We start from the raw sequence: 7,942 nt of genomic DNA, 5'->3' as shown, positions 1-7,942 counted from the left end.
ACGTGAAATAGGTTCTTTTTTCTAAATCTTTTTTTTTTTTTTATGAGGGAGAATGGTCACAAAATCCTAGCCGTCATAGGGAGCAGGAAGGTTAAGAAACCACAATGTAATGGTCCTTGAATGAGCATTAAAGTCCTTTTATTTAATTTTCGTTTTTCTATGCCATTAATCCTAGTTAAGGTAGTTAAGATCATTTGTTAGATAGGAGAGTAGATTTTAGAGACTACCAAAGGGTGAGGGGCTGTGGAGAGTGTATTCTAAGTGCGTAAATGGGGCTAAGAAACTCATTTGCTAGTGTATTTCTAATGGGAATTGGTAAGGAATGAGTGTGGGTTGTACACTAGTCTGAATGTAGGTAAATCCGCGTGAGGACTGGAAGAAATGGGCAAGGAGAAGACAAACTTGTGAGATTTGGGAGCTCTCGCATGGTGGAGAAATTCGGGGATGCCCAGAAATTTTATGCACTGCTTGGCAGCACGGGGCCTGCCGCAAGGCGCCATCAGAGAGACAACTCTCTTTGCGTGGCTACGGGAATATTTGATGGTTCTGGAATTCTAGAAAATTTAGATTCTTGCTACCTGTGGAGTTAGTGATATGAGAAGTAAGAGTTCATATGTGTGTATATATATATATATATATATATATATATAAGATTGGATGGATTCACTTAAACTTGTTAAGCCTTGCGAGAGGCTAATATCTTGAGATAAATCTGACACAGTATGATTGGGATGGTATCAATAGTGTTCCAATTTAATGGTAAGATGTGTTCATATCAGTTGTAGAAGGCATAGAATTAACATGGGATTAATGGATACTAAGGAGGACTAATAACATGATTTTAAATTGAGAATTTCTTAACTTGGTAATTATGATGGTGGTAGGGTATTATAGGCAGTATTATTGTGCAATGATATGACAATTGAATTGGTTGAGTGAATATGTGACTAAGGGTGTGAGAAAGGAAGCTTGAACCTAAACCATAATTCGTATTGTGCAAATACTGATATGGCACCTGGCGGTAATATGCGAACCGCCAAGTGATAGCGGTGATTTCAGAGGGTAACCTGCACGCATGGCGCCTAGCGGTAGAGATCGTCCCACCAGGCAATAGTTGTAGGGCAGTGAGGGATGAGGGCGCTTGGCACCTGGCGGTACGTGTCTTCCGCTAGGCGGTCTAGAAACGAATGTCGTTTGGCGGCTCAAAAGCAGTGCCAGGCAATAATGCAGAGGCCAAACTTGTGTTGGCATGTTTTGGATGTGCGTGATCTACAAGGTTTTGGTGATATCTCGAAGGTCGGCTTACTGGTGTTCCTTGAGTTGTGTCTCGGAACGTATCCCTTGAGTTGTGGCTCGGGATAGAGGTTAAGCACGTGTCATTCCTTAAGTTGTGGCTCAGAATGGTATCTCTTGAGTTGTGTCTCGGGATGGCGGATGAACACGAGGAACTCTTAAGTTGTGGCTGGTAGGTGTGGCAGCAAGACATCTGGGGAATGATATTTCAATAAATGAAGTTATTATTTGTTTCTTTATTTTATTTATTTAAATTCGTAATATCCTGTCGAGATGTTACACGTGCTCTTGAATGGACGTCTTTGCAGAACAAAAGCAACTCTAGGAAATTTTGCAAGCTTGAGCAAGGGAAACCAGGTTAGGGGAGCTATCATTTCTTGTTTGAATGATATTATTTACAAATGCGTTATATATTGATGCATGAAAGCCTTCTCCTGAACCAAATTCTTTTATCATTTAACCTCCTAATGTTTGTTGTATGTGATTTTAGAGAAAATATGTGTGATAATATTATCCTAGATGTATAGGAATTATCACAAAACACGAGTTGGTTGAATTGGTTGTGCACTTGCTTTGAAATTGTGTAGTTATGGGTTTGAATCTTAAGGGACGTGAAATGTAAGACCCGGGAAAAATTAGATTAAAGGAAAACACATAGAAAGAAAATTAATAGCTAGATTAATATTGTTGATTTATTTAATTTAATTAGGTTATTAAATTATGAAATAGAAAATAATTATTATTTGAGTGATTTAATTTATTTTGGTATTTATAATAATTATTTAAGTGATTTAAGGAATTAAGGTTAGTGGAGTTTAAGGACTTTAAATCTTATAATGTACATAATATCATGTGATGGCATATAGCCTAGTGGTGATAGTTTCGTGCATAGATGAGTAGGTGCAGGGGTTTGAACCTTGCGGGACGGAAAGGGCCTTAATGTTGTCTTTTTAAATTCAATTTTTCTTCTCCTTGAAAGGAGTGGGACCCATGGAGAGTGAATGGGGTTGTGGTTTCCAAGCATGCAGCATGCGGAAATATTGGGTTCAAGCACACTGCAGCCAATTTATTTTTCATGTGCTTATTTTTCTTTTCTGTTATATCTTTCTGTTTTTTTTTTATCTTTTGGAGTTAAAAGATAAGAAAAATAAAATGGGCCAGTGAAATAATGTAAACTGAGAGAATCATAACAGAATTATTAGGTGGGAATAGATAAAGTAAAACTCTAGAAATATTCTTTAGAAAAAAGGGTGAGACGGGAGAAGGAAAAGGGAGGAAGAGTGCAAGTTAGAGTTTTTAGTGATTGTGATAGAGAAGAGGAATCATCAAGAGGTAGGGGAAGCCAACCTTGCATTCTTCTCTTGTTTTCTTGATGTTTGTTTGATGAGTGAAACTTGAAAAGCATGCATGTGTACTCTAGGAGAAGTTAACTTTGTATTCTGTTTTGCTTGGAGCTTGACTTCTCTGTCTTATGCATTGTACATTGGTTGGCAGTTTGGATGTGTTTACGTTGCAGTTCATCTATGATTGTGTAAAGTTGCTTTACAAGGAATGCATGAATCATATAGGTTTTGGTTTGCTGTATTATGAGGTGCGTGAATAATACATGTTTGTTATGTGGAGTTTGTTTTGTTGTGCATGGTGTAGCAAGGGTGGTTCTGTTTCATTTGATTCGATCACGTGGGGGTGGTTTGCATTGTTTTGTTTTGGGTGCAGTTTCGTTTTTATTGTATGCATGCAAACTGTTGCATTCTTTGAGTTCATGGTCACTTAAAAACAAATGTGGTTTTCTTCTTCGTGGGTCACGGTGCAATTTAGGTTCAAGGTGCAGCAGTATTTGTTTTTCTATTCTGAATTCTTTCACTTCTTCTCTCATTCCATTTATAGGTGACACGTGAATGCATGGGAATAATGGGGTTCCGTGTTTTTGTGTTATTTTCTTAAAAACTGTTATGCCATGGAATTCCTTCACTTGGCACTTTGCAGATGAATAAGAAGGGGTTTTAAGAAGTTTTCTCTTCCTTCACTTTTCATTAAATGCATGTAAAGGCATGGGTTTCTTTTTCTCACGTGTGAAACCATCTCTCATTCTTTCTTTTAAAGTTTTCTCTTTCTTTCTTTAACCCACACGTAAATGCAAGGTATGTAGGGGCACGGGTTTGTTTTGTCTCTTTCCTTTAAACCATTCATGTGACTTTTTGAGAGAGGGGTATCCTTTAAATGAATTGGTGCAGACTGTGCCATGTTTTCTTCCTTTCTCTTTTGGATTCGTTTTTTTGTGATTAAAGGATACAAAATCCTTAGTTTTTCCTCTTGTTGTCATGCGTGAAAGGAATAGGGGGATTAGAAATGACAAGTACGGTAAGTTATATATTGACTAATTTTCTTTGAAGGGTTTGAATGTGTTAGAGGTATGAATTGACATTGTAATTTTTCTTGCGCGTGTATTTGATTTTTGGTATGTGATTACATACTGGGGTGATATATGAATATGGGTTGGTTGGAAGACTTTATTTTTAAGCATGATGTGATGGTGAGTGCTTTGTTGGCAATATGAAATTCTCATGTGTGTCATATCGAGAGTATTTTGCTTTGCTTCAAAAATCTTGGTGGAATTTAATGAAGATTTTAGATGAATGTGATGTTATGGTTGGGTTAGTATGATTGTTTGGATTTGGGGTTTGTGTGTTCAAACCAAGGATGGATTGTGATCATAAAGTTTCCGTGTTAATCGGGGGACGTTGAATATTATTGGACAAGTTTTATTTATTTCTTATATGAATATCATTGTTTATGGTATTGTTTATGGTTAGCTTACCCCTATTTGTTTGTTTGTATGTTTGTTGCATGTGCGATGATCCTATAACGTGTGTGTTATACGGGAGCAGACGGTAATGTAGATATTTCTGACTTGAAGTAGATATCGGAAAGGATGGAGTGGACTCGGGGATTTATGGTTTATTTTGTTGATTTAAATCAAACAGTTAAGACTATGAAATTTTCTTTTAATTTCTAGTATTTAGTTGGAACTTTGTTTATTTAATATTATTATTATTTCAAATTAACATTTGGATTATCTATTTACTTTTAAATTAAAAGTTTTTAATTAGTACATTTTCAATATTTATTTCTTTTTTTCGCGAAACGCAAAAATTTTCTAACTTCCCGTGACATCCCAAAATTGGGGTGTTACATGAAATACGTTCTTTTAGCTAAATCTTTTTTTTTTTTTTGGGATGAGGGAGAATGGTTAGAAAACCCTAGCCGTCATAGGGAGCAAGAAGGTTAAGAAACCACAATGTAATGGTCCTTGAATGAGCATTAAAGTCCTTTTATTTAATTTTCGTTTTTCTATGCCATTAATCCTAGTTAAGGTAGTTTAGATCATTTTTTAGATATGAAAGTAGATTTTAGAGACTACCAAAGGGTGAGGGGGTTGTGGAGAGTGTATTATGAGTGCATAAATGGGGCTAAGAAATGCTGGTGCGTGCTCTTGAGTGGACGCCTTTGCGGAACAAAAGCAACTCTAGGTTTGCAAGCTTGAACAAGGGAAACCAGGTTAAGGTAGCTGTCATTTCCTATTTAAATGATATTATTTGCAATTGCGTTATATATTGATGCATGAAAGCCTTATCCTGAACCAAATTCTTTTATCATTTAACCTCCTGATGTTTGTTGTATGTGATTTTAGAGAAAGTATGCATGTGCTTGTGGTTTCCATTGTATTGAGTTCTCTTTGTGACCCCGTCACTATGGTGATTATTATGATTCTTCTTTTTTGCTTTGCATGATGTTTGGAGTTTTTCTTCTAAATACGGTACATTTATTATTATTACTATTATTATAATTATAATTATTATTATTTATTATTATTATTATTTTATTTTGTTTTACTATTATTATTGTTATTATTACTCTTATCTTTACTATTATTTTTATTATTATTATTATTATACTTAATATTATTATTAATTTTATTATTATTATTATTAATATTATTATTATTACTATTATCATTATAATTAATCTCATTATTATTATTATTATTATTATTTATTTTATTTTATTTTATTTTATTTTAATGTTATTATTATTATTATTACTAATGTAAACACGGGCGCTATAGCGCCTGTGTGTACACATTTTTTAAATATGCGTGATATTATATTAGTAGATGATGATATTATAATGTTATTAAGTTAATATATAAATAAAATTATATTTATTAAGAATAAAGTGAAATATATCAAAAAGATGAGAGAATAATTGTTGATAAATAGGGAAACAAAAGAAGAAGTAGAAATAGACCGTTTTATAAAAAGCTTCTAAAATAACGGTCAATTTTCAAAACTTTAATAAATAATTAGAGTTTAAAGGATAAAATTGGAATTTTGAAATATGCATGCAAAAAAGAAATTCTCTTTATATATTGTTATAGATTTTTTATAATTATTATTATATATTATTTTATTATTATTATTCTTATTTTTATTATTTTTTATTTTATTTTACTATTATTATTGTTAGTATTATAATTATTATTATTTTTATTGTTATTACTAATTTATTTTACTACTACTACTATTATTATTATTATTCTTATTTTTATTATTTTTTATTTTATTTTACTATTATTATTATTATTTATTTTATTTTTTATTTTATATAGTTATAGATTTTTTATAATTATTATTATATATTATTATTATTATTCTTATTTTTATTCTTATTTTATTTTATTTTATTTTATTTTTCTACTATTATTATTATTTTTATTTATATTATTATTATTATTATTATTGTTATTACTAATTTATTTTACTACTACTATTATTATTATTACTAGCGAACACACAGGCGCTATAGCGCCTGTGTATCCGCATTTTTAATTTTTATAAGATCAATAATATTTATTTTTAAAATATATATAATAAATATTAAAATAATTGTTAAATAAAATAACTGTTTAAAAAAGGTTTTTAAAATAACGGTCAAAATAAAAAAGATTTAAAAAAAATGGTTAAAAATATAATTATAAAATAATTAATTTTTAAAATAATAATTAAGGGTAAAATTGGAAAATGAAAAATGGACACAAAAAGAGGAATCCCCTTTATATATTGTTATAGATTATTCATATTATTATTATTGTTATTTTATTTTATTTTATTTTTTTATTATTATTATTATTTGTATCATTCTTTTATTTTATTTATAATTTTATTATCTTTGTTGTTTCATTATTATTGCTTTATTTTATTATTATTATTATTATTATTTTATTATTATTGTTTCATTTCATTTTATTATTATTTTTATTGTTTCATTTATTATTATTATTATTATTATTGTTGGTGTTATTATTGTTATTTTTTATTATTGTCATTATTACTATTTTATTGTCTGTGCGATATTTTGGGGCAATGATTATGTGTTCTTCCTGGTTTGTATATTGTTTGGTTGTCCAAGATTATGTTGGGTATAACACTTTGTTTTAATGATTTTATATGAATTTATAAAGGGATAGATGTGTGTTTATAGTTGAATGATGCATATGAGTTATGATGTTGTAAATTTGAGTCTTTGAAGTACATGAATGCGTATTTTGGTTTCTGGATGGTTGAGAATTGAATTGTTGGATGCTAGAAACTAAATTAAAGTACTAAAACTAGCAGTGTCACATTACTGGTGTAGCGCCTTATGGTGTAGAGTGACCTGGCAGACGATAGAAAGAAATAGGGAAGCCTTGTGTGTCGTGGCACCCAGCGGTGTTGTGGAACCGCCAAACAGTCTGCACTGCCATTTCGTCTGGTGGCGCTTAAGTTGCACTAGGCGACATTGCAAGTGAAAAGGTACGTTTTGTGTGCTTTGTTATGTTGGGTCTGGTCTGGGATATGCTTGATCATATAATGAGCGGGTAGGTTCGTGATTGGTTTTGGAACGCGTGATTAAAATGAGTAGGGAGGTTTATATTAATGATACTCTTGTGTGAGGATTCGAGCGGGGAGGGTCGTATATTCTGTGCTCACACTTGAGAGTTGCTGCGAGCAGAGGAGTTCGTAGTTGGATGGATCACGCGTGTTGGACTATGAGCAGGGAGGTTCGTTGAGTTGGACTATGATTGGGGAGGTTCGTAGAGTTAGACCACGAGCGAGCAAGTTCGTGGAAGTATTGGAATCCCTAAGACCATCTTGAGTGTGTATCTAAAGCAATGTGTTTTTCTTAATTGCGTTTTAATGTGTTGAGATGTGGACTTGGACCAGGGGATGCTTGATTGTGTCATGAGCTGGTAGGTTCATGGCTGGTGGTGAACACATGATAATATGAGCGGGGAGGTTCATATTATGATGCTTTCGTGTGATTATACGAGCGGAGAGGGTCGTATGTGTCGTGCTCACACTTGAGGGATGTTGCGAGCGGGGAGGTTCGTAGTTGTTGGATCACGTAAGTTGGACTACAAACGGGGAGGTCTATAGAGTTAGACTATGAGCGGGGAGATTCATAGAGGTAGGACCACGAGCAGACAGGTGTGGAAGCATATATATCTTGGGTCCATGGTCAAGAAATTATTGGTTGGAAACCTTAGGGCAGTAACATTTCTTCGTTAAGCATTGGCTAAAATAAAGTAATTTGGAGTGAACTTCTATGT

The sequence above is a fragment of the Vigna unguiculata genome, chromosome 3, assembly GCF_004118075.2.
Source record: "Vigna unguiculata cultivar IT97K-499-35 chromosome 3, ASM411807v1, whole genome shotgun sequence".
Taxonomy (NCBI): domain Eukaryota; kingdom Viridiplantae; phylum Streptophyta; class Magnoliopsida; order Fabales; family Fabaceae; genus Vigna; species Vigna unguiculata.
Note: the sequence above shows the minus strand (reverse complement) of the source record.